Genomic DNA, 18,965 nt, shown 5'->3' with positions numbered 1-18,965 from the left:
AAAACGGCATCCATTGTGTTTTGTGCTCGCATTTCATCCCAATGAAGCCCACTAAGCCCACAGCCACTAATGACGATGTCAACGAAGAGAGCCTTTCCCCGATATATATATAACTAGTCAGGTCATAAGTATTGTCACACAGTAAAAACTTTTCTTTTAGAATGCTGGCCACAAAAAAGTTTATTGAATTCGAATTTCGAATTGTTCATGAAAATAAAAATGTATACTTTTAGGATTTTACTCATTTTTAAATATGGAGTGGACGCTTAAAGAAGACCGTGTTGCAGTTATTGCGTTGCATCGTTGCGGTTACGCGCCAATTCAAATTTTTAACATACTGAAAAATTTGAATATAACCAAAAGATTCGTTTATAGTACCATCAAACGATACAATGAAGACTCTAGTGTAGATGACAGGTCAAGAAGTGGTCGCCCTCGGTCTGTTAGGACTCCAGCAGTGATAAAAGCTGTGAAGGCGCGAATTCAAAGAAATCCCAAACGTAAGCAGAAACTGTTGGCCCTTCAGATGGGGTTAAGCAGAACCACGGTGAAATTAAGACTTAGGGCTTCGGGCATATCGAAGAAAAACAGGACATCGTTTGAATGCTCGTCTAGTGGACCTGAGACTGAAGAGATGCCGCGCTTTGTTGAAGCGGTACGCGGGAAAAAAATATCGGGAAATTCTTTTTTCGGATGAAAAAATTTTTACCGTAGAAGAGAGCTACAACAAACAAAATGATAAGGTGTACGCACACAGTAGTGAAGAAGCGAGCAACTGTATTCCGCGTGTCCAACGAGGTCATTTTCCATCCTCGCTCATGGTATGATTGGGAGTTTCTTATTGGGGCTTAACAGAGATACATTTTTGTGAGAAAGGTGTAAAAACGAATGCAGTTGTGTATCAAAATACAGTCCTGACGAACCTTGTGGAACCTGTTTCTCATACCATGTTCAATAACAGGCACTGGGTATTCCAACAAGATTCGGCGCCAGCTCATAGAGCGAAGAGCAGACAAGACTGGCTGGCGGCGCGTGAAATCGATTTCATCCGGCACGAAGACTGGCCCTCCTCCAGTCCAGATTTGAATCCGTTAGATTACAAGATATGGCAACGCTTGGAGGAAAAGACGTGCTCAAAGCCTCATCCCAATTTGGAGTCACTCAAGACATCCTTGATTAAGGCAGCCGCCGATATTGACATGGACCTCGTTCGTGCTGCGATAGACGACTGGCCGCGCAGATTGAAGGCCTGTATTCAAAATCACGGAGGTCATTTTAAATAAACTTTAGTGTCATAAGAATCTATGTTTTGTTAAGTTCATTTTGGTATATGAATGATTACATAATGAATAAACTTGTTTCAATTATTTTACATTAAACATGTGACAGAATTTATGACCTGACTAGGTATATATATTTTACTTGAGACACTAGTGTTTTGTTTTTTTTTTAAAGGAAAGAACAGGTATTTGTCGCACAGTACGCGGTTGAAGTAGAAGACGTCATCACTTCACCACCGGCTATAAAAAAATATGAGTACCTTAAAAGTGAACTGATCAAGTGGCTCTCCGTGTCTAAAGAAAAAAAGTTAAAACAGCTTTTACAATCGAAGAGTTAGGTGACCGTAAGCCTTCACAATTCTTACGACATTTACGATAGCTAGCTGAAGCTACCATATCAGACGACTTTCTTCGGTCCATATGGGCAAGCCGTCTACGTAATTTTGTGTGGCGCTTTACGGTAACTGATGTAACTAAAGCTATCATTGGCGTAGATTTTCTGTTTCATTTTAACCTTATCGTAGATATACGTAATAAGTTTTTAATTGATGCTAGTACCAAATTGACAACTGTAATTGCTTCTGCTGTTATTAATATTGTTTATTAATATTATTAATATTGTTATTATTATTATTTTATTGTTAATTAATATTGTTTTTTCAGCGCATGGTTCTGGTTGTGTATATTTAACAATACAACATAAGATTATAATATCCTAATTCTATTGTACTTCATATATTTTTAACAGACGTCACCACACAAAGCGAGCAGAAAGAAAGTCAAATAAAAAAAAGAAAATTAGAAGATGTAGGTGATTTTTGTATTTTTAACGCCATCTACTTATAGCACCACTTTTAACGATTGGTTAATAAGTATTCATGTAATTTTTTTGTTTTAGATCTTACACCACGGAAAAGGAGGCTCTTAAGTGAATTGAGAAAAACAAAGTGCACATTGGCATCTTTAAAAAAGAATGCGAAACTAATGGACAATTTAACGTCAGAATTTCTGAAAGAAATTGTCACGTCCGCGTTGAAAAATCAAAAGCGTAAGTAACAAGGTAAACGCTGGACTATTAAAGATAAAATATCAGCATTAGCCATCTTCAAGCGTTCACCAAAAGCTTACAGATAGATATCTGCGATATCTCGCACCATTTCCGAGTATCAAAACATTGCAAATATTAATGAAAAAAATACCTGTTGAGCCAGGTTTAAATACAGCTGTACTTGACCACCTGAAAAATCTAGCTTCAATTTTTTTTAAAATAAGGGCAAAATTATGCTCGCTAGCTTTGACGAAATAGTGTTAAAAAAAGATTAACTTATAGTGAAGCTACAGATAAAGTGTAAGGGTTTATCGATTATGGATATGAGAGGAAAAATGAGCTAGCAAACCTAAATGCCTTAGTCTTCATGTTACAAGGTATTGGGAGAAAAATTAAACAACCGCTGGCATTCTATCTCGTAAGAGGCACAGTATCTTCAGAAAATATAGCAGTTTTAATAAAAGATTTAATTAAAGGAATTAATAACACGGGATTTCAAGTTTTATCAACAATATACGATCAAGGGCCCACCAATATGGGAGCGTTAAGATTGTTAAAGGAGTGAAACAATGGTGGACATAATTATTTCGAATTTGAAAATAAGAAAAATTCTATAATTTATGATATTCCACATTTATTAAAATCACTGAGAAATTACTTTTTAAAACAAGGATTTCTGAAAATGGAAGAATTGAAAGATCAATGAAGCCATTTAGTTGAGGTAGAGGAACGATATAGATTTTTTTATATCTTAGCAAACTCAAATCAACTCAAGTACAACCAAAGTTCAGAGCTAAGATGAAAGTTAAATATGCCGTACAAATATTTAGCCAAACAGTGGCTGCTGTTCTTAAATTATTAGCCACAAATGTGGAAAATATTCACTGATCAGATGAAATCTTACAGACTGGTTTGTTAATTGAAAAATTCAATAAACTTTTTAATTATACAAATAGACCATCAGGAGATGCTGACGTGAAAAAAGGTATACAGGAAAACGCATCTGCTAAAACTGACCATTTAGCTGTTTGGACAGAGTTTAGAAAGCAACTGTCTACTTTAACATTTTTCAACCACAATGGTGTGGTAGCAAAAAATGTAAAATGTGTTCAAGGTTACATCATATCATTATAATCGCTGCGTGATATTTGACTCGAAGTTCAGGGTTTAGGATATAAATATTTGAATCTACGGCAGTTAAACCAGGATGCGTTAGAAAATTTATTTGTTTTAAAAGACAGCATGGTCAAACAAACAAGCGTCCGACGTGTTCTACATTTATAGCTGCTATGAAAACCTCTATAATATCAGGACATACCGCCCCTCACAACAAAAACTCCAATTGTGAAGAGGACAAAAAGAAACTCATGACAGATTTTCTTTAGTTTTCGGGTTTGAAAATGAAGATGATCAAGGTCAACATATTAATGAGTTTTCTAGTCAAGTTTCCACAGAAAATGAAAATGAGGAAGACAACCCAGTTCTCAGTATACCTGAAGAAGAAGAATATAATGAAATAGTATATGACTAGCAAAAATTTCAAATGAACCAGTGGTCTATATAAGTGGATATTTAGCTTATGTTAATCAAAAAAAAAAAATGGCAGGTCTGTAGAGAAACTTTGACGGTTGCAGATCCAGAGGAAAATAAAATATATGATTTAATTAAATTAAGGGAGTGGTGGCAAGATAAAAAATGTTTGACATATCATATCCATCATTGCAGTTGTGTCAAACTGTACACATTGCGTTTACAATTTTTGAACAGTTTTGTATACCTAACCTACATAATAACAATATTTGCCAGTGGACAATTACTATATTTTATTCAAATTGTAATACAGAGTGGTTATGCATTAATCATCGTCAGCAAATGTCAGACTTATTGTTTACAAAATTGGCTCTAATGCTGATTCGGCGACACTGCCAGATAATTAATTTAAATCAAGTTTAAAAAAAAGAGGATTTGGCGGACGCGTACAAAAGGAGTCAACAATATGGTGTTTCAAAATAATTACATAATTAGTTTGTTGCGGACCCCTTTGCTATTTTGATAGTTGATGTAGTTTTTTATTCTCTTTTTTTACGTCGTCTCTTCATTTTACCTATTTCTTTCTGTTTGCTTGATTTTCTATTTTTTATTAAAAAATAATCATACTTCAACTTGTAATCATTTGTTTTATCATTTGCAGAGATTAATTTGGTTTGCTCATTTCATTTAGGTACTTCGAGCCGGATAATTTTCCAGCATACCTATTTTTCATTACGTAACTTTAGTTATTCATTCATTTCGTAGTATTTGTTTTCATTTTCACTGCTTTATTTTATTTTTATTTCTCACTTAATGATCACCCGCAGTAAAAGTAAAATCATGCCGACAAACCCTGCGACTAGTACTGGTGTGCAAGATAATATTATGCAACCTAGTACTTCTCATGTAGACAGCGTTGCCCCGAGTGAGACGTCTAAGTCAAAATCATCGTTCGTCGTCCACAATTAAAGCTCAAAAGGCCGCCGTAGAAGCCCTCGCCCTGCGCCGACGTCTTGAGCACGAGCAGCTCGCTGAAAGTCAAAGGCAACGTGATCTATAGCTGGCCGAACGCGAGAGGCAACGTGAAAGTTGACTGGCAGCATTCCGTCAGCAGGTAGAGGAGGGCGAACTGCAGGCCGAACTTGCCGCTCTCGACGCGGAAGCCGCGGCAAGTCGCTGCAGTCGCAGTGGTTCTGCCAGGGTAAGCGTAGAAAGAACAGAAAGATGGGTACAAAGTTTAGGACAGCCAGCCGCGGCCAAGGCGCTTGCTACTTCGCACCGTCATAAACATAAGCTCGAATTGTTTCCTTTCGACGGAGACGCCTTAACATGTCTACATTTTAAACATATTTTTGATTTAACCAAAAGCAATTTTTCAGATATTGAAAAGATTAGTCGGCCGGAAATTATAGTATTTAAGGAAGTCTCCGCTCTAAAAAATCTACCACGTTTGGGAAATGACTTGAAAGAGTTAATTACAATAACGACTAACGTACGTAATTCTATATCTTTTTTTAAAATACTAAAACAAGTTGAGTACTTGCACTCTCCAGAACTATTTCAGGCCGTCTTAGGAAAATTAAACCCGGTTACTAAATTAAGATGGAAGGACTTTGCTATGCAAGATACTACAGGGCGTCCTAAATTAGAGATTATGTCCGATTTTTTGAGGCGCGAGTTAGATCAACTTATTCGGTTCAGTTTATCACCGGAATCTTGCTCGATCTAACATTCATCACAAAACTTTCAACTAAACAAACCGTATAAACGGGAAAATATTCACTTAGTTACACACTCTTAACCAAATTCTAAGGTGGTGTCTACACAAAAGCTTAAAAATGCGCGTTTTGCAAAAAAGATTACAATATTAAGTTATGTTCTGAGTTCAAAGCCTTATCTGTTTATGAAAGGTGGGTCTGGCTGCGTGAGGTAAAAGCGTGTTATAGATGTCTCAGGCGTAGTTCACATCAGTGGAAAAAATGTACAGTTAACCCTTGTGGTGTTGATGGGTGTCTAATACATCATCACCCGTTACTGCATGGTAAATAACCTGCCTCTTCTGTCAATACTACGTACGACACACAATCCACCGAAAACGATCATGCGACTACGCACCACGAACCTGCATCGGTCGAAAAGGTAATAGTGTCTACCACTTCTACAGGTGTTCAAGAACCCAGCTCTATTTTAACTCTATGCCCACGTGTATTTCTGAAAATCTAACCCATTACTGTCTCTGGTTCCTCAGGAAGTTGCAATGTTTACGCACTTCTCGATGACGGTAGCACTGCTACGCTCATTGACTCAAGTATTGCTGTTCAAATCGGTGCGACAGGGCCTCATCAGAAAATAATGGTCAAGGTTATAGGCGGTCTTAGTAGAAACGCTACGATATCGTATGTAGATTTTCACATTAAAGGTAGGCACACACGAGACATATTTTTAGTGAAAAATGCGAGAGCTATGGAGTCTTTGTCTCTGCGTCCTCAAACAATTAGGCAGGAAACTATTACTTATTTCGCACATTTAGCGGATTTACCTTGCAAAGTAACTTACGAAGATGCTATTCCAACAGTTTTAATTGGGGCAGAACATTGGCATTTGTCAATCAGCAGCGAGGTAAGGTCTGGTGGTAAGAGTGAACCCGTTGCCTGTTTAGCTGCCTTAGGCTGGGAATCGCGACCAGTAAAACTAAATTAGTGGACTTTGTTAAACACTTTGTGTGTATCAAACCTTCCGATGGGGAGAAATTAGACTCTTATTAGGGAACAATACAAAATTGACTCGTTAGGTATTTCTAAAAAAGAAACTCTACATTCTAGGTCAGATAAACGTGCAGTCAAGATTTTAGATAAAACTGCTAGAGGTCTATCCATTTCTGGTTGATTTGAGGTTGGTATGCCGTGGCGTGACGATATACAGTGCATTCCCGACAGCTACGCTCAAGCCATGTCACGATTTTTAAGTCTAGAAAGGCGCATGGCTAAAGACGCTAACTTTGTAAAAGCATATAACGTGTTCATTTCAAATATGATCGCTAAAGGTTATGTAGAAGAATGTGCTCCTGAGAACGCCAACCACACTAAAAATAAACAATCTTCTTTTGTGAGGCTCTATTTACCCCATTTTGGCGTTTAGCACCCTCAGAAACATAAGCTTCGTGTAGTTCACGACGCGGCAGCCACGAATGAGGGCGTCAGCCTAAACTCTTTGTTGCTACCTGGTCCAGACCTGCTTCAGACCTTGTTAGATATTTTACTTCGGTTTCGCGGGTGCCGTATTGATCTCACTGCTGATATCCAGGAAATGTTCCCTCAAGTAAGGGCTAGGGAACAAGATATGGACGCCCTCCGGTATCTCTGGAGGTCAAGCAGAGACCAACCTATAAAGGAGTTTAGGATGACAGCCATCGTTTTCGGTGCGTGCCGCAGCCCATTTATCAAAAATAAAAACGCTCGTGAGCACGAAGTTTTACTTCCTAAAGCAGCTCATGCTATTTTGTACAATCATTATATAGACGATTATATTGACTCTCTCGATGACATTCAGTCATCGAAGAGGCAGCACAACTGGCGGCAAATATTGTTGGGTTCACAATGATGCCTGCTTCGAGCTGCTGGTCTGGATTTCCAACGACCCATCAGCGCTAAAATTTATTCGTGCTAATCTTAGGGCCACTCAACTGTCGTCGGAAATCAATCTTGGCAGCTGCTCTGCAAACAATATTAGAGCGTTAGGAGTATTGTGGAATCCCACAATACAATAATCTTTAGTTTATTGTCAAAGTCTGTGTTCAAATTGAGAATAGATTAATATTGTTTGTCTTTAATATTTATTTGTCTATTGTGTAACATTGGCGAAATCTGTGATTATAGAAATGTGACAATAGAACCATAATACTCGTAATGTTCAAGCTTATAATTTAAATTAATTACGGTCGCATTACGACCACCGGGCGATCACTAGTGTTGTGAAAAGATTTGTAACGATAGAACATAGAACCTCTTGAGATTCCGCGCGGGTAGGTACCACCACCCTTTTTTTTTTTTTTAACGCTGGGGAATCCATTTACGGATACCCGGTCGAGGGGGGTAACGGACCGGGTTATGTCGGACTCCGGCGCCTCCTGAGAGGAAGAAGGGGAGAAGAGAAGGGCCGAGGTCCTTCACCTCCCCCAATTTCTCACAGGAGACTACGCATTGATAAAGGCGCGCGAAGCACTTGCCCCGCAGAACGACTACCGACTAAACCCCATCGAGCTCCACCACACCGACTACACGAAACTTACGGTACCTCGTCTCGGGAGACACACCGTGAGCGGCACACAGGACCCACCTTGCACCGCTTCACCACCGGACCAACAGTCGAGTGCCGGGCGCCCCCGCACCCGGCACTCGATAGTCCCTACGAGGGCTGAGCAGCGGCCTCTCGCACGCGCCGTCAGGTACCACCACCATGCCTATTTCTACCGTGAAGCAGTAATGCTCGGTTTGAAGGGTGGGGCAGCCGTTGTAACTATACTTGAGACCTTATAACTTATATCTCAAGGTGGGTGGCGCATTTACGTTGTGGATGTCTATGGGTTCCAGTAACCACTTAACACCAGGTGGGCTGTAAACTCGATCACCCATATAAGCAATAAAAAAAAACAATTTGTCAGCGGCGTGGTTTAATATAAAATTATAACAAAAGAAGGGTAAGAAGGGTTATTTTGATAATATTCTGAAAAGCACTCCACGCTTTTTTTACAATAAAATCTATACTAATATATATCTTTACAATATATATACAATGTAACATATACAAGAATTGCTCGTTTAAAGATATAAGATATATAACAAATTTATTTCTAGTCAGTTGTTAGGGTCCGCCGAAATCTACTCCAAGCTTTAATAAGGCAAAATTTAAAAACTTAAAAGTATACCTAGTCCAATGATAGTAGCTGGTGACTTTAATGCACACCATACGGTGTGGGGTTGTGGTAGTATTGATTCTCGTGCCAGAGACATTGATGTTATGGAGGAGAATAGCTTAGTGCTCTTGAATGACAGAAATCCAACTACAAAAGGCTCTAATCGTTGGAGGCCAAATGGTCTTGACCTATGGTCTCATCATCCTTGGTCCTTTCTTGCGAATGGCAGGTCTGTGAATCACCTCTTGGCAATTATCATTTTCCCACTGTAACAAAATATTCTTTCTCATCAGTCAATTATATCCCTATAGCTAATTCTAGTAGTGATGTTTAACATATAAATCCTAATTTTATAGATTGGGCTAAATATATCGCACCCTTAAAATATAAATGACACTATACGAAAATGTTAATTTTACAGTATGGCCGTTTTAAGTTTTTTTAAGTATTGTATGGGTGATATGGAACTTAAAAAATGTAAATAAAGCTTCGTGATCGGCTTAAAATAACAGTTTAACTAACGCTGTTTCAGAATCCAGTGGCATACCATAAAATTATTGATTATTTATCAATGGAGAAGCATTTAAAAAAAAAGTTTTGTATAGTGTCGGTTATAGTTTGATAGTTATTCAATAATTTTTGCTTAATGACCTCTAAGTCGTTATTTTACCTACATTGTAATGATAAAAAAGAGAAATAAAACAATATAATTACTGAAATATTAAAGAATACTATTTATTTGACACACGCTCACAGTTTTAGGTCAAAACTACCGCAAATAATCATAATAAAAAATCTGTCTAAATCTAGACAAAGGTATTGTCAAAAAAACAGAAACTTAGGATTTGTGTTTGAATAAAATTCGTAATTTTATCATAATTAACATTATATTAGAATCTTGTTCTTACTACTTACTAATAGAGGTATTCCAAATTAAATACCAAGGTTAAAAGTCTTTCAAAGTAGGAACTGTAAAAGTTACGTATAAATAAGTGTATTAAAGGCTTAATCACAAGAGTCAGCAAAAATATTATTTATTATAACTTACAGTAGGTACTTAACTTAAAAATATTGTTTTTCACATTATGTAGGTAGATACATCCAGAAAATCTTGTAAAACTGAATTTAAAACTGAATTATGTAAGAACCTGTCGTCTTTTAGCAATTCGGTCTTTAAACATCAAGTTCTAGAACCGAGAAAAATATTAATAAAGTGACAGTAACTTAAAAACATTTCCGTAAAAAAATCCGTAAAATAGATCACAAAAAAACACCTATCAAAAACCTCTTCCTACAAATAATAATTAATCAACTACATTTTTAAAGGGTGGACACTACCCACCTAGTTCAAAACTCTGTCAAAGTAGGAATTGTAAAAGTTGGGTATCAAACCAGCATCTAGAAGGCTTTTCACGTCACTCTTCTTTCTTTCGGATAAATCTAACTTTTGGTTATACAGATGTTGCAATTCTTCAGTCCTCTGGTTCCTTGCACTGGCTCTTTTAGATCCCAGGTTAAGTTCTTTGAAATCATCAACGTAGGATGTTTTGTAATAACATTTTACCTTATTATCTTCAACTTTCACCACTTTGATGACTTTTATATCAGACACCTTTACAAGCTCACTTTCAACGCTTTTGTTCAGTCTAGGAAAGGGCAGTTGTTTGATGTCAATGAAATCGTTATAAGCTATTTCGTTTACTTTGAATGGTGTGCCATGTTTTTTTGCACTTCTGATGTCGGTTACGTACTGGGAAGGCACATAAATGGGTCCAGATTTAAGTATTATTTTTATTTGTTGCTCAATCGTTGAATGTGCTGCATCTCCTTCGTTCTGTGTGTGTCCACGGATTTAAAACTTGTGTGTTATAGATGTTACTTTTCAGTTAAGTGCACATCATCGGTATGTACATCTATGCAAGATGTACATACCGATGATGAATTGATTTTTTGCTGGCCGCAGCAGTTATCTGTATAGAAAACAAATCTATGTTTTTTGTCAGCTAAATCGGATTTTTTTGCAAGTATTTCAAGACACAACTGCCTATTTCATTTGCTCCACGGTTACCTTGCGATTCGTCCGAGAAAAACATTCAGTGTTATGTCTTGCAAGCTCAGAGATGGTAAAATTCAAACAATTTATCTTTGACTTGTAGAAGACAGAAAACAAAATCCTAATTAAAGTTATTAAATAACTGACGTTAAACTCAAACTGCCACTTATGCACTTACTCAGTGTAAATATTCGAAAGTATATTTATTTAAAAGGTGACACTTAACGAAATGTGCCAGTTTTTTACTCACCTCGACAAGGGATCCCTCCGGTGACTTGTCGCGATCTGGCATAGTGCCGATTTATTAATTACCGACCGTGCAAGTTGTTACAAATTCATAAGTGACACTAGCAACATCTAGCGAAAATTAAGCGCATTAGAGCTACAGGGGTCTTTGCATTAGGCGCGTTTCGTCTTACGCATTTTGACACTATACTTAACTAAAAAATAGCATTTTTTGTATAGTGCCATTTATGTTTTAAGGGTGCGATATATAATATGTTAATAACAAGCTATACAAATTTGTAATTTCATCTGATCTTATAGAGCAGCGGTAGGGGAACTGGGATAAATTACTCCAAATGGGGTAAAATGAAATTTTGGGGGGTAAAAATGAAACTTTTGTGAGTAAAAAGTATAAATTGAAGTGAAACTTCTTTAGAATCGTTGTGATTTCAAACTCGATGCAACGAAATGAAACGATGCGAAAAAATAAGTCTATAGAGACACAAACATAAATGTATAGGATTCAGCCGGCGAGAGAATGAGATAGAACACATTATTTGAAAGCACAAAGTTCGTAATTGACCCAGGTATTTTATTGTAAGAGAGGAAAGAGACGTGCTGGGCGAAGAAAGAAATCATGGCTCCGGAATATCCGGGAGTGGACCGGTATTGCCTCCGTCGAACAGCTGTTCCGGCTGGCTGCAGATAAAAACGAATATAGAAAGCTAACGGCCAACCTTCAGGATTGAAGAGGCACTGGAAGAAGAAGAAGAAGAATTTTATTGTAGACATCGTGTGCCGCGATTGGCTTGCCGAAACGGCTCCGAGCGGCGCCGACAAATCACGAAGCGCTCTCCACATGGTCTCGCGTCCCCGACTAGTTCAGTGTGTTGTTGACTCCCAAAAAAAAATGATTTAAATTAAAAAAGCTTTTTTATGGGGGCTATATGTAAAATTTAAACTAGTTTTTTCGTCTAATAATCCAAGAAAAATATCATAATATGAATTATAAAATAACAAGAAAGTATCATTTACTTAATTTTTCTGTGGGTGCTATTTTTTTCCTCAACTCTATATTACATATTATATTACTATTATTACCGTTATGTATTACTAGGTATTACATTGATAAATTGAATAAATGATGTTTAAATTAAATTTTTAGTTATTGTTTTCTTTTCAAAATTATCATGGGAGCTATAATATGAAAGATGCTAAAAAGAAGAGATTTGGTTTATTTTTCTTCGCCATGGGGTTATATCTACTTACACAAAAATATTTTGGGGTAATAATTAAAATAGTTCCCCGACCGCTGCTATAGAGTTGTAATAGGTTTTGCCTAGTCTTATATTGTGCAGTCGATTTTTCTGTATTTCACAAAACTATTGTAAATAATAATCAAGGCAATAGGTTTTATCGTCGTCGTGGCCTAAAGGATAAGACGTCCGGTGCATTCGTTGTTGCGATGCGTCGGTGTTCGAATCCCGCAGGCGGGTACCAATTTTTCGAATGAAATACGTACTTAACAAATGTTCACGATTGACTTCCACGGTGAAGGAATAACATCGTGTAATAAAAATCAAACCCGCAAAATTATAATTTGCGTAATCACTGGTGGTAGGCCCTCTTGTGAGTCCGCACGGGTAGGTACCACTGCCCTGCCTATTTCTGCCGTGAAGCAGTAATGCGTTTCGGTTTGAAGGGTGGGGTAGCCGTTGTAACTATACTGAGACCTTAGAACTTATATCTCAAGGTGGGTGGCGCATTTACGTTATAGATGTCTATGGGCTCCAGTAACCACTTAACACCAGGTGGGCTGTGAGCTCGTCCACCCATCTAAGCAATAAAAAAAAAAAAGGTTTGAACAAGGTAAAGGTAAGAAAAAAAAATTCACCTCTGCCTTGGTGAAATGAGAAATGTTCTAAAGTTGTTGAAAATTGCAAACAGGCTTATTTGTCTTTCAAAATAACTCCTTTAGAAAATTACATAGCATTCAAAAAAGCTCAAGCTGTAAAAAAGATTACGATTAGAAATGAATGTCGCTCAGCCTGGGAAGAATTCTGTTCCTCTTTAAATCGTTTAGTCCCCATGAAACATATTTGGGAAAAAATGAGAAAGTTTAATAGGACATATAACTACAATAACAAAAAAATTCTCAATAGTACATGGTTACATGACTTTCTGCATAAATACACACCTGATGCTGTAGAATATGATCTTCCTTACTTTTGTTCTTTGAACTTCACATCTGTTAACACATATTTTATTGATAACTTCACCATAGCACAACTCAAATCTGCCCTGAAATCAAGAAAAAATTCTACTACTGGACTTGATAACTTAACTTTTAGATCTTGCTAATTTACAGATTTTTTTGAGTATTCTGAATAGCTTGTGGGAATGTAATTTAATACCAAAAGAATGGAAAACTGACTGCTTAGTTCCAATCCTTAAACCTGGAAAATATCCTAATTTTGCTGACTCTTATCACCCAATTATTCTCAAGCTCTTGTGTAGGAAAAATTTTTAAGCAATTAATCAAATAAAGATTGGAATTCTTTATTGAACACAATCACATCTTACCTACTAATCAATTTGGTTTCGATCGTGGCCGTTTTGCACCGGAGTCTGCCTAAGTAATTTGTTTCTTGACATTGATGGTGCTCTGCATGAGGATAAAATTGTAGCTGCCGTCTTTTTAGATATAGTTGGTCCTTTAAACAATGTAAATTTACACATACTCTCTTCAATTTTATATCCTATGCCTTTACCTGAAAGTTAATAAATTGGACCTTCAACATTCTACATGGCAGAGAGCTGTTTGTAAAATATAATAATAAACTGTTTGGACCTCGGCTATCTTATAAAAGTGTTAGTCATTAAGTTCAATGTTGTTTATACTTTATATTAATCAGTTTAATATGGTTCTTGGTTCTGATGTCAGCAATCTTGTATTTGCTGATGACTCGTCTGTTGTACAGGTTTTAGCTTATTTTATTTATTACTATTTTATTTTTATTTTTAGCTCTCAAGAAATTAATTATAAACTTACAGCACTTTAAAGTCGGTGATCTTATTTTGACTCTCTTAACTTGGACGTCAGTCATGAAAAGAGTAAAACAATGGTTTTTCATGCAAATTTAACCAGGTCTATAAATATATATTATAATCACAATCTAATACCATTAGTATCTTTCACAAAGTTTTTAGGAGTACTGTTCCCAAATAATTTCAAATGGAAAAAATATGTTGATTTATTATCAGATAGAGTTTTAAAAGCATGTAATATCTTCAAGTCCTTAGCAGATACCTAATGGGGTTGTGATCCCAAAATATTATTAATTTTATATAAAAGTATAGTAAGACGTCACTTTGAATGTTTTTTTTGCTACTATCATAAAAATAATTTAGTAGATGTATTGAATAAGATACAAAACAGATGCTTGCAGGTTATAATGGGTACTATGATATCAACCCCCATTATTCCCATGCATATTGAAGCTAACTTACCTCCTTTACTGCTCTGTTTTAAATTTCTTCTCATAAATTCCTTCTGAAACTTTCTTCTTTAACTAATCATTCTCTAGTCGCCAAGTTACAGTATGCTTCAGAGTATAATGCTTCCTCATTTCTTGCTCACTAACTTCTGGAAACAATAGAACTGAAAACTAATTGTGTCATTTATGAGGGTAATACTTTGGCCTGTTATAGTGGCTCCTTCTTTAGCAAATTTTGCTACATGATTACTATAATTAACAACTCGTTAAAGTTTAAACAAGATGTTTATAATGAATGAATTCATAGGTTTAAGGTTATTATCATACGTACACTGATGGTGCGATAAATAATGAAGCAGTTGCTATGTCGATTTATGATTTAAAATTGAGAAGAGGTGTGTGCTATAAATTACCTAGAGCTGCTAGCATTTTTACAGCAGAATCTTCAGCGATTTTGGCTGCACTTGATTATATTCAGCTACATAATTATGATAAATGGATCATAGTCACAGATAGTATGAGTGTCATGAAAGCTTTGGATAATCCTAAATATGATGCTAAATCCAACTATATTATTCATCTCATTAGAGAGAAGTATTTTCAGTAAGCTCAATTATAAACCTTAATTTTTTTTTTAATCCATTCGCATGTCAGAATTTTTGGAAATGACTTTTTTTTTAAGCCCAATGGTTACAAGACCTTATGGCCTATCTTAAATTAATTTTCACGCAAGCAGTAGATTTACAAGTGGTTATAAACAAAACAGCATCAAATTGAAGTATTTTCAATTGGTGCTTAACATTATTCGTTTGTTTTTAAATATTTCCTATTGTGTTAACAATATATCTATAAATTGGTTTGAAATGCAATGGGTTTGATAAAATTACTTGTAAGTCCATCCTTACGCCTGTTTATAAAGGCGAATCACCCTTATAAGCATCGTCCAGCTCAAACGCTAAAATTAATCTATTTACATAACATAAATTTATGATATTTCATTTCATTAAGTTTCTACTATATAGGTCTATGGTTTCAGATCAGCGACCTCATTGACATGGCCTTTGGCTTAAAGGTCTAGATACCAGGCCATAAACTCCACAAAAAAAAAAAAGACCTCATTGACACGAAATTGACAGTTTTTGTCCGTTGCTAAACGTTTAAACTTTAAACAAATGAGCAGGAGATTGAAAAAAAGCGCGGGAAGCATAAAATTTGGCAGTCGTGTTTTTTATTTAATTTTTTTTTTTATTATCGTATAGTTGGATTAGGATAAGTTTCTACATATTTTTATATATATTTAATTTTTCTTTATTTAGTGTATTTAATTTCGTCGTCGGGTAAGTCTTTTTGACCTTGTTTCGTAAAATGGACCCCCCGGGAGATCCCGGGGACTCTTGCTTCTAATAGTTTTAATATTTTACAAGTAAATGACGAATGTGACTTATCGTCAGTGCCCGCAGTGGCGCATAATGTTGTTGTCGAGCATGACGATTCTACTGTAGATACCGATTACTCCGGACATCAAACATCTGTAAATCGCAAACGTGCATCTCGCAGAATTTGTAGACACTGCAATAGGAAAAGGAGCAAGTGTGACTCGAAAGGCAACACCGTCTGCCAGTGCCAATGTGAGGAAAGTGGTCCTATTAAAGCCTTAAAGATTAATAGCTCTGTTCATGATCCAGTGTCTACTAATATATTTCCTAATTATCCGACTCAAATGGAAAGTAATTATGCCACTGCTAGATTTATAGGAAGACATAAATATTGTGACTCGGATGCGGCTCCTTACGTCATTCATATTCAAAAACAAATACAGGCATCTAATGACAATACCATTTTACACCCAATTTCTTTTGGTGAGTTTTTGAAAAAATATTCTATTAAAAAGAGAATTGGTAGAAACAGGCTATCACTAGCATTTGAAAATTTTAATGCGGCTAACATAGATTTAGATATTTTAGAGAAGAATAAATATAAAGCATTCATTCCTACCTTTCAAGTTACTCGCACGGGTATCGTTAGAAATATTCCTACAGAATGGTCTGAAGAAGAAATAATTAATAACATCAGTGTTCCGTTAGGTTGCGGAAAAATCCTAAAAATTAGGAGATTAAGAAGAAAAAGCACTGTAAATGATAATAAAACTTTTATTGACACGGAATCCGTGGTAATAACATTTGGACAGGTTTTACCTAAAAGAGTATAAATGTGTTTTACATCATTACCAGTTGATTTGTACATTTATCCTACAGTTCAATGTTTTAATTGCTGTAGATTCGGTCATGTTAGAGCTCAGTGTAGATCGAAACCGCGTTGTTTTAAATGTGGTCAAGATCATACAGGAGATTCTTGTAATGTAGAGGAGGAACATGTTTCCTGTTGCCTTTGTAACGGCTTACACTTTGCTATAAATAAGAAATGTCCAGAATTTGAAAGACAAAGGGCCATAAAGCAGACAATGGCGAACAGTTGTGTGTCATACTTGGAAGCATGTAAACTTCATCCTCCAGTGTATAAATCGTATGCTGATGTTCTTTCTTCAATTCCATCGGATTGTAAGAATCATTCAACGTTTCATGAATCTATTGCCCCCAGCCCAGTAATTGCCAGTAAAAGTCCATCGTCATATAAAAAAACAGTTTTTATGAAACCTCGATCTCCCTTTAAAGGTGATAAAGGTTTTGATCAAAGGGCCCATAGAAATCTTACAAAAGATTACGATGCTCCATCTCCTTCTAATGACTGTGCTTTAAAATTTAATGAAAATTCTGAATCTCCTGTGGCTGAAATAATTATTGCTCTTATTAATTTACTTGCTCCTAATAATGCTACACCGTCCAACGCAGCTGATATCATAAGACAAATTTTAAACAAAACATACAATGGCTCCACAAATAAAAAAGATAATTCAGTGGAACTGTCAAAGTATTCTAAGTAAAAAGTCTGATCTCATAAATTTAATAAATAAACACTTTCCAATCATAGTTTCTTTACAGGAAACATGGTTGAAAATTATATATATCCTTTCAAAATCAAAGGATATACCTGTATCCGTGAAGATCGTATTGACGAGTACAGCGGTGTTGCTCTTCTTGTAAATAGTGTTCTTAATTTTAAACTTATAGATATACCTGATCATAGTTTTGGTTTATCCATTATTGCGGTCATTGTAAATAATATATGTATAGTTAGTGTATATATTCCCCACCCTTCTGTAGAGATTAACAAAGAGTTTATAACTATTATTTTAAATCTTCCTAGACCAATCATAATAATGGGTGATTTTAATGCTCACCATCAGACATGGGGAAGCTCAATATCTAATGAATTTGGAGATATAATTCTTGATTTTGTTAATGAACAGAATTTGTGTATTTTAAATTCTGGAAGTCCAACCCGTAGAACTGGTCCTGATCAAATTGTTAGTGCTCCTGATATATCTATTTCCTCCCCATCTCTGGTGCCGTCTTTGACCTGGGAAACATTAAAATTAAGTTATGGAAGTGACCACTATCCTATTATTATTTCATTTTCACACAATAACATAGTAATTAAGGATCATTCTAAACATAAGTCTACAATAAAGTACAATCTATCTCAAGTAACAGATGAGGATTGGATAACGTTTCAATCGCGTTTGGATATTAAACTTGCCAACTGTGAAAATATTAATAACTTAGATTCCGATGCACAAGCAAAAATTTTAGCTTCTGCTTTTATAGAAACAGCTGATGAAGTTTTCCCTTCTAAAAGCCCTTCTGGTATTTTTATTCCTTCTCCTCCTTGGTGGGACAGGGAGTGCACTCAGGCGGTAAAGGAGAGAAAAGCAGCCGAGTTATTATATTTAGAAGAAACTATTACAGCAAAAATTGATATTCTAACAGAAAGCATCAATAGTACTCGGAATCTTTTATTAAAAATAAACGAGAAGATTTTAAAAAATGTTGTGCTTTGATTTGTCCTAATATCTCACTTTCTGAAGTATGGAACCAAATAAGAAGATTTAGATCTGCATATAAAGAAAATACAGTCAAAGTCTTGTCTTATGATCTGGCTGACAAGTTTCTTGATAAATTAGCTCCCCCTTATGTTCCAGAAGAATGTTTAGTTCTTATCCCGTCTGTCCTTCCTTTCTCATGTTCAGATCCAGTTTCAGATTTTGATTTACCTTTTTCATTTAATGAACTGAAGGGGGTAATCTCGAATCTTAAGGACTCTGCTCCAGGTGATGATAAGATTCCTTATTCTTTCTTTGCCCATTTGAGTGATTCTAGTCTCACATATTACCTAAACCTTATAAATTCTATGTTCATTACATTCTCAAACCTGGTAAATCTTCATCAGATGTATTGTCGTACAGACCCATAGCTCTCTCATCTGTAATGTTGAAAATTTTAGAACATTTAATTAAAATTAG

General features: G+C 35.8%; 2 long non-coding RNA genes across 2 annotated transcripts in view; both read right to left on the bottom strand.

Annotated features, from left to right (window-relative positions):
- LOC149503565 (uncharacterized) overlaps positions 1–18,557 on the bottom strand; it is a 33,585-nt gene extending 15,028 nt beyond the window's left edge. The window contains exons 1-8 of the long non-coding RNA XR_016324119.1: positions 17,844–18,557; positions 17,594–17,760; positions 15,660–17,331; positions 14,959–15,590; positions 14,559–14,716; positions 13,632–13,819; positions 13,246–13,349; positions 8,783–9,036 (exon numbers count right to left, since the gene is read on the bottom strand). This is a non-coding gene — a long non-coding RNA (uncharacterized LOC149503565). The remainder of the gene's footprint in view (positions 1–8,782; positions 9,037–13,245; positions 13,350–13,631; positions 13,820–14,558; positions 14,717–14,958; positions 15,591–15,659; positions 17,332–17,593; positions 17,761–17,843) is intronic.
- On the bottom strand, positions 9,481–12,931 carry LOC114241601 (uncharacterized). The gene is made up of 2 exons (XR_016324169.1): positions 11,074–12,931; positions 9,481–10,740 (listed from the first exon to the last, which is right to left on the bottom strand). It is a non-coding gene; the product is annotated as an uncharacterized LOC114241601 (long non-coding RNA).
- Positions 18,558–18,965: the final 408 nt, after the last annotated feature.

This window comes from Bombyx mandarina, chromosome 01 (assembly GCF_030267445.1).
Source record: "Bombyx mandarina strain Sakado chromosome 01, ASM3026744v2".
Taxonomy (NCBI): Eukaryota; Metazoa; Arthropoda; class Insecta; order Lepidoptera; family Bombycidae; genus Bombyx; species Bombyx mandarina.
This window is presented reverse-complemented; position numbering and strand designations above follow the sequence as displayed.